Source organism: Poecilia formosa, unplaced genomic scaffold (assembly GCF_000485575.1).
Source record: "Poecilia formosa unplaced genomic scaffold, Poecilia_formosa-5.1.2 Scaffold274, whole genome shotgun sequence".
Taxonomy (NCBI): domain Eukaryota; kingdom Metazoa; phylum Chordata; class Actinopteri; order Cyprinodontiformes; family Poeciliidae; genus Poecilia; species Poecilia formosa.
In genome coordinates this window covers 432,707-438,546 of record NW_006800213.1, presented here as the reverse complement: position 1 = coordinate 438,546, position 5,840 = coordinate 432,707, and the positions used below count along the sequence as shown (strand labels likewise).

Here is a 5,840-nt window from a genome sequence, read left to right as displayed (position 1 = left end):
TTGTTTTGAAAAACATTAGAATATATGCACTTTTATCAAATCTTCATTGTGGTAAGATCATGTAAGTTCTTCTTAAATCCATGGGAACTCAACAGTTTGTAAGGTAGGTGAGTTAGCTCAGCAGGTTAGAGCACCGTGCTGGTAATGCTGAGGTCATCGGTTCAAACCCCATATGGGGCAATTCATGTCTAAGGTCTTTCAAACAATCAATACTTCAAAATAAACAAGGGTTCAAAAATAAAATCAACACTTCACAATCAAATGGTTCAAAAATAAAATCAACACTTTACAATTAAATGGTTCAAAATCAACACTCTACAATAAATAAGGGTTCAAAAATAAAATCAACACTTCACAATTAAATGGTTCAAAAATAAAAAAACACTCTAATAATAAGGTCTCAAAAATAAAATCAACACTTCAAAATAAAAAAAATGGTTCAAAATCAATACTTACAAATAAAAATAGTTCAAAAATAAAATCAACACTTTACAATTAAAAAATATATTTTTGAATTATTAAAAATGGCTAAAAAATAAAATCAATACTTACAAATAAAAAATGGTTAGGAAGCGCATTTGGTTGAAATGGCGCATTATTTTCAAGTCTCCATTACAGACCAGAGAAAACTAAAGAGAACGCAACGTTGTGTTAATCCATTTGAGGAGCCGGCAGTTTATCTTGAGGAAATAAATGACGATGCAAAAATTAATTAGATTGTAACATGCGCAGTCCGCTGCTCAACCACTGCGGACGCGGCTCCGCCGCTGCGAAGAATATTTAAGATTAAGATTTAAGAAATGGAGCATTGGTGTAAGTTACCCAGGAGAGCGGCGCTCTGGAGGAGCGGCAGACGTAACATCTGTCCTTTTCGGAGAAGCGAAACCACGCAAAAAAATAAATAAATAATAATCCTGGTAAAAGCGCATACCGGACCGCGCAGGGTAAAACACTCAGAGTTCAGTTGATCTGTTTGGATCAGACAGATCCAACTGACTGATGAATTAGCGCAGATTTTTCTGCAGATGGGAACCAGGAGGAAGTGCGTTCAGACCCCAGCGGGTGAAGTGATGCTAATTTAAGTGAAGTCGCTTAATTTATTATAAGTTATTGGGGCCAGTCAGTGGTTTTTGTCACTACGAGAAAATGTAGATACATTTATCTGCTTAATTTGTGATGGGATCTGGATTCACGGTGAATATTAACTAAACCGCATAAAATGCGACTAAATAGCCGATGTTAATATGATTGTAATTTCACGGGTAAAAATACTACATGACCAATTTTTTTTTTGTTTTTTTTGTTTTTTTATGTTGTCGGTCAAGATAACGGATAATGGCCACATGTGGCCCGCGGGCCTTGAGTTTGACACATGTGGTCTATAGAGTAACTTGCAAGCCTGTTTAAAACTACAGGTACAAAAACATATTTGAAACCACAGCTAATAATAAAAGCAGGAAAAACACAATACACTGAAAAGATCAAAATTGTTTAGAGGTGCAAAATCTACAAGGGGATCAGATTTGTCACGGTTTAAGCCAAAAGATTCGACATTCTCCAAATTTTATCCTGCCCTGATTGCTCTCTAAGTCACGATGAACCATTTTACCTCAGTGTAATGCAACATTATAACCAATTTCCCTTTGCCCACTTTCTTTGATGCTTTTCTCAGCTCTTCACTGTGGGACAGGAATGGAGTTTCCTGAGGAAAATAAAAAACATGCGGCTCCCTTTCATGTTTGTCAACAACCCCTATGGATATTGCAAGAGCAACATTTGGAATTATTCTGTACCTGAATATTGAAGACTTCTTTCAATGTACGAACGGTAACCGAGTGTATCCGAGAAGGTATGAAATTCAAAATATAACAAAGATTATGCTCGGTGGGGGGCATTTGATGCATTTACAACATTAAATCTGGTTCTAAGGCTTTAACAGCTAGCTGTGAACGTGTGCATGAGCAGAAACTCAAACAGCAGGGGGGAATTTGATTATGAAAACATGATGTTCATATTATCTCACTCCTACCTGGGTTTGGGGTTATTTCTTCAAAAAGCTTTTATGTTTTATTTTTTTTTCTCCTCCCCTTCGGTTTTAATATATTCAAACTTACTGATATTAGAATATCTCTGCAGAGCAAAAGAAGAAAAACTTTCTTTCAAATGAACGTTTGTACATACTTTAAATGAAAGCAGAGTTGTACACATTGGACCTCACAGTCACATTCCATTTTTGTTTTTTCATGTTCAGCCGTTTCATTTCACATGGCCAAACTGACTGACTAAAACTGACCTCGGTGACTTGTGTTCTGTCAACTAACAATTAACTGTGAGGGAATATCTTTTAAATTATAGCCACAATATGTATTCATTTAAACGCAGCAGAAGGTCTTTTTTTTTATTTATTCATCCAAATGCATAACCGAAGGGGACATTTTTCCACCATGAGGAATAAATGAAAAATTCAACAGTCATGGACAGCCTCATGGTAGCGGCCTTGCTAATCACTTGGCTAAGTATGCATGTGGTGACTGTGGAGAGGAACCATCCAAATTTAACAGGAAGAAACCTGCAGAGGAACCCGACTCAGTACCGGCTGTCTGTCTACCTCGACTAGCTAGGAGCTGAAAGGACAAGAAACACAGAAGCTGCTGTCACAAAATACAAATACAAAAACGGTGCAAATGAGTCAAAGTGATGGATAGAAAAGTACTTCATGCCTTAATACAGTGTGAATTAAAAGTACATCAGTATTTTGTGAGGTTAAAACATTTTCCTAAGATGTGTTGCATTTATCATTTTTAGACTCTTTGTGGGTTAATAGAGAGTTAAATCCAGTGACATGATTCTGCACTCAGTTGTGCTTAATTGCTTTTGTTGTTATTTTTCATCTATGTGGAAACTCTAGAAATTCACGCAGTTAATGGAGCAGAGGCATCTACGACCCTTCAAGCTTTTGTTCGCCGCAGCATTTCATCGTTTGAATATCCTGCAGACCTGCTGGCACAGCATTGCTGACAAACCTGGATTTCCTAAGACTTCAGCGGAATAACTGGATCGCGTCGGTGAAGGCTGACGAGGATGTGACAGACAAGCCGGAGGAGTAGTGCAGAAATTTTCAGAAAGTGCAACTCTAGAGGTTTAAACTTTCAGCGCGGTCATGAGGTTGTTTCTTAAAGTCATCCCTTCCCTTTAAAGTAGATAAGCACCAATATTAGGATCAGACATAGTTGGTTTGAAGCTAAAAGCTTAACCAACTCACCAGAGGCCACGCTGTGTATATTTTAGCATTCAAAGTTCAGTAATGGAGCGCAGAAGTGTATCAGACGTCTTACAAAGCAGTAGTGTAAGATGTCCAGCTAAAAGCTGCGGCGCTCCTGGGAAATAGTGATGGAGGTGGTTCCCCTCAACTTCCGTCAAGTCTCCTTAAAGCAACTCCCATTTGCCCCCTGAATGTCTGCTGAGGTAAACAGGACGTCCGACTGGCGGTCCAACATGTTGAAGATCAGCTTGGTCAGGGGACAACAGGAGATCTGTTCAAATAGCAATCTGGACATGTTGAAGATTTAATAAAAATCTGTCAAGTGAAATGCCTAATATGATGATAAGCTGATGACATAATTATAAAAATTGATTGCAGGAAAGCACAAGCAGATAAAATCAGATACATAATCAAATAAGAAGACATCAGTCACAAAAAAAAGACACAATCCATATTTTCGGCCAACCAAAAGCCCTCCTCTCAGTTTCGTCTTAGTGGGCAGACCTGAGGTCAATTGCTATGCCAGTTCTGTCAGTCGGAATGGGCCAAAATTGCAAAACTAAATTGCAAAATTGCAAGACCACAGGTTTAAAAAAATACCATCTGTAAATTCTGTTCTACCATAATTAAAAATTCTCTCAAAAAAGGCATTCTTCAGAAGACTCTGCTGTTAAAACACATTAAAACGCAGAACGCTGTGGTTGTAACATGACAGAACTCGTCACTCTCCTAAACACTCATGCTACAAGTTGGATGCAAAACGTTATTTGAACAAGCCAAATCCAAAATCTGACTCAACTTACGTTTGCAGTGTTGCAACGAACTGGGTAATGTCCCCAGAAACAACAAGTTGTTTGAGTGCAGCGCGTGTCAGATTCAAAATCAACCTTCCAAGCAGGTGTGACTTGTGCCGCTGTGCCGAGGGAAGCAAAAGAAGACGCTTCACGCCCCACAATGATCTGGGATTTACTCCATTGTGCCATCGAGGTTATGTTTTGTTGCACTCGGTTCTCGCTCGGCTGCGTCCTCCGTTCTCCCTCCTGGACTGACTGATTTGCCATGATAGTGGCTTTCAGCTGGACTTCTCACCACTGGGTGTTGGTGTGGAGCTTGCTTTAAATAGCACGACGACATGTTCCACTCATATATGTCAATCCTTGCAACATATCTTCCTCCTGTTGTGGAAAGGATTTGCAAATTGAGTTGGTGTTTTAAAAACCTTGGTAAAGTTTGCGTCGTGTTTATTCAGAAAACAATGCTCCTGGTAATGCAGGCGTGAGACGGAGGCTGTAATTTTCCTTGCCGGCAGTCTGCAATTTGTTCCCTGTTGTTAATAGAGACATAGCTCACAGAACCTCTGCTTTATCATGCTATTTTGATGTGTGGTGTACTTTTACATCCATCTATGTGACTAGCTTTTAAGCACTCGGGTGCGATTACTGTCCTCTTACTTTGTCACTTGTGCTTTTTCTTTCCCATGAACGTGATCCCACTGTACTGTTCACCTGCACAATTCAATATCCCCTGCTCTGACAGAGACGCATCTGTCATATTGATCTTCCTTAAAGGGATTGAGGGAGCTCATCTGATGACATTCAGTCAAAACTCGACACAAGAGGGGGTTTGTAATGTTGACATTCTAAGAACACATAAAAGCAGAGAGCTGTCCGCCCTGCTTGCTTCGCACTGATGGAAGAGAAGCTCTCAAAACAGGCTACGTAATTTTTTTATTTTTTTATTTTGCAGCTGTCATGGTTGATGTACGATGGCAAAAGGTGGCATATCCATGTTTTCACACACATTTACTGTATTTTTCCAAAATTCACACAGAGGAATGAGACGATCCCTCTTAAGACCGCTCCAGACCTTAGGCCTCTGTTAAGCTTGTTGTGTGTAACTGACCACAGAGACATATGAAACACATGTTTTCAGTCCATATTTGAATGTCGCAAATGTTTCTAAATTCAATAAAATGTGAAACGCCCCCCTTACAGAAAAAAAACTAAACAAAAACAAAACATTAGCTTCACATGTGAAAATCACATACGAGTTGATATTTGTCACATAAAAAAATCCACATGTAAAACAAGTGGATTTGGAATGTGTCGTGGTATAAAAATGTGATTTCCTCATGTTGCTCACAGCCTCTCTTTTACGCTACACCTCCTTCCTCACAGCGGAGCCTCCTGTGAATGCAAAGTATAGTGAAAAATGAGGACAGATTACCAGTTTTCCTGTAACGATAAGTTGTTCTGCCACCATTAGCAGAGCTGCAGCACATACACAAGCATGATTTACAGTGCTGATTCTTCCCTACCAGATCTGATTGGTTGTTTCTATCCAGAACGATGCACTTCTGTAGATCTCAGTAGAAGGAGACAGAGGAGCTCAATTTATTTTACTTTTTTTACAGATTTACTGTCATTGTTGTCTCATTAACTGACAGTACAGTCAGTACTGTCTCATTGAATATGTAAAACTACTAATATGTAGATTTACATATTTGTAAAACTACATATTAGTTTTACAAAGATGTTAAAAAAACATTTTTATAAAGTTGCATTTATAATGTTTTTAG

The 5,840-nt window shown here is 38.7% G+C and overlaps 1 long non-coding RNA gene across 1 annotated transcript in view; it reads right to left on the bottom strand.

Annotated features, from left to right (window-relative positions):
* Nucleotides 1-3,550: 3,550 nt before the first annotated feature.
* Nucleotides 3,551-5,840, bottom strand: part of LOC107838537 (uncharacterized) — a 6,894-nt gene continuing 4,604 nt past the window's right edge. Inside the window, exon 3 of the long non-coding RNA XR_001664623.1 lies at nt 3,551-4,437. This is a non-coding gene — a long non-coding RNA (uncharacterized LOC107838537). The remainder of the gene's footprint in view (nt 4,438-5,840) is intronic.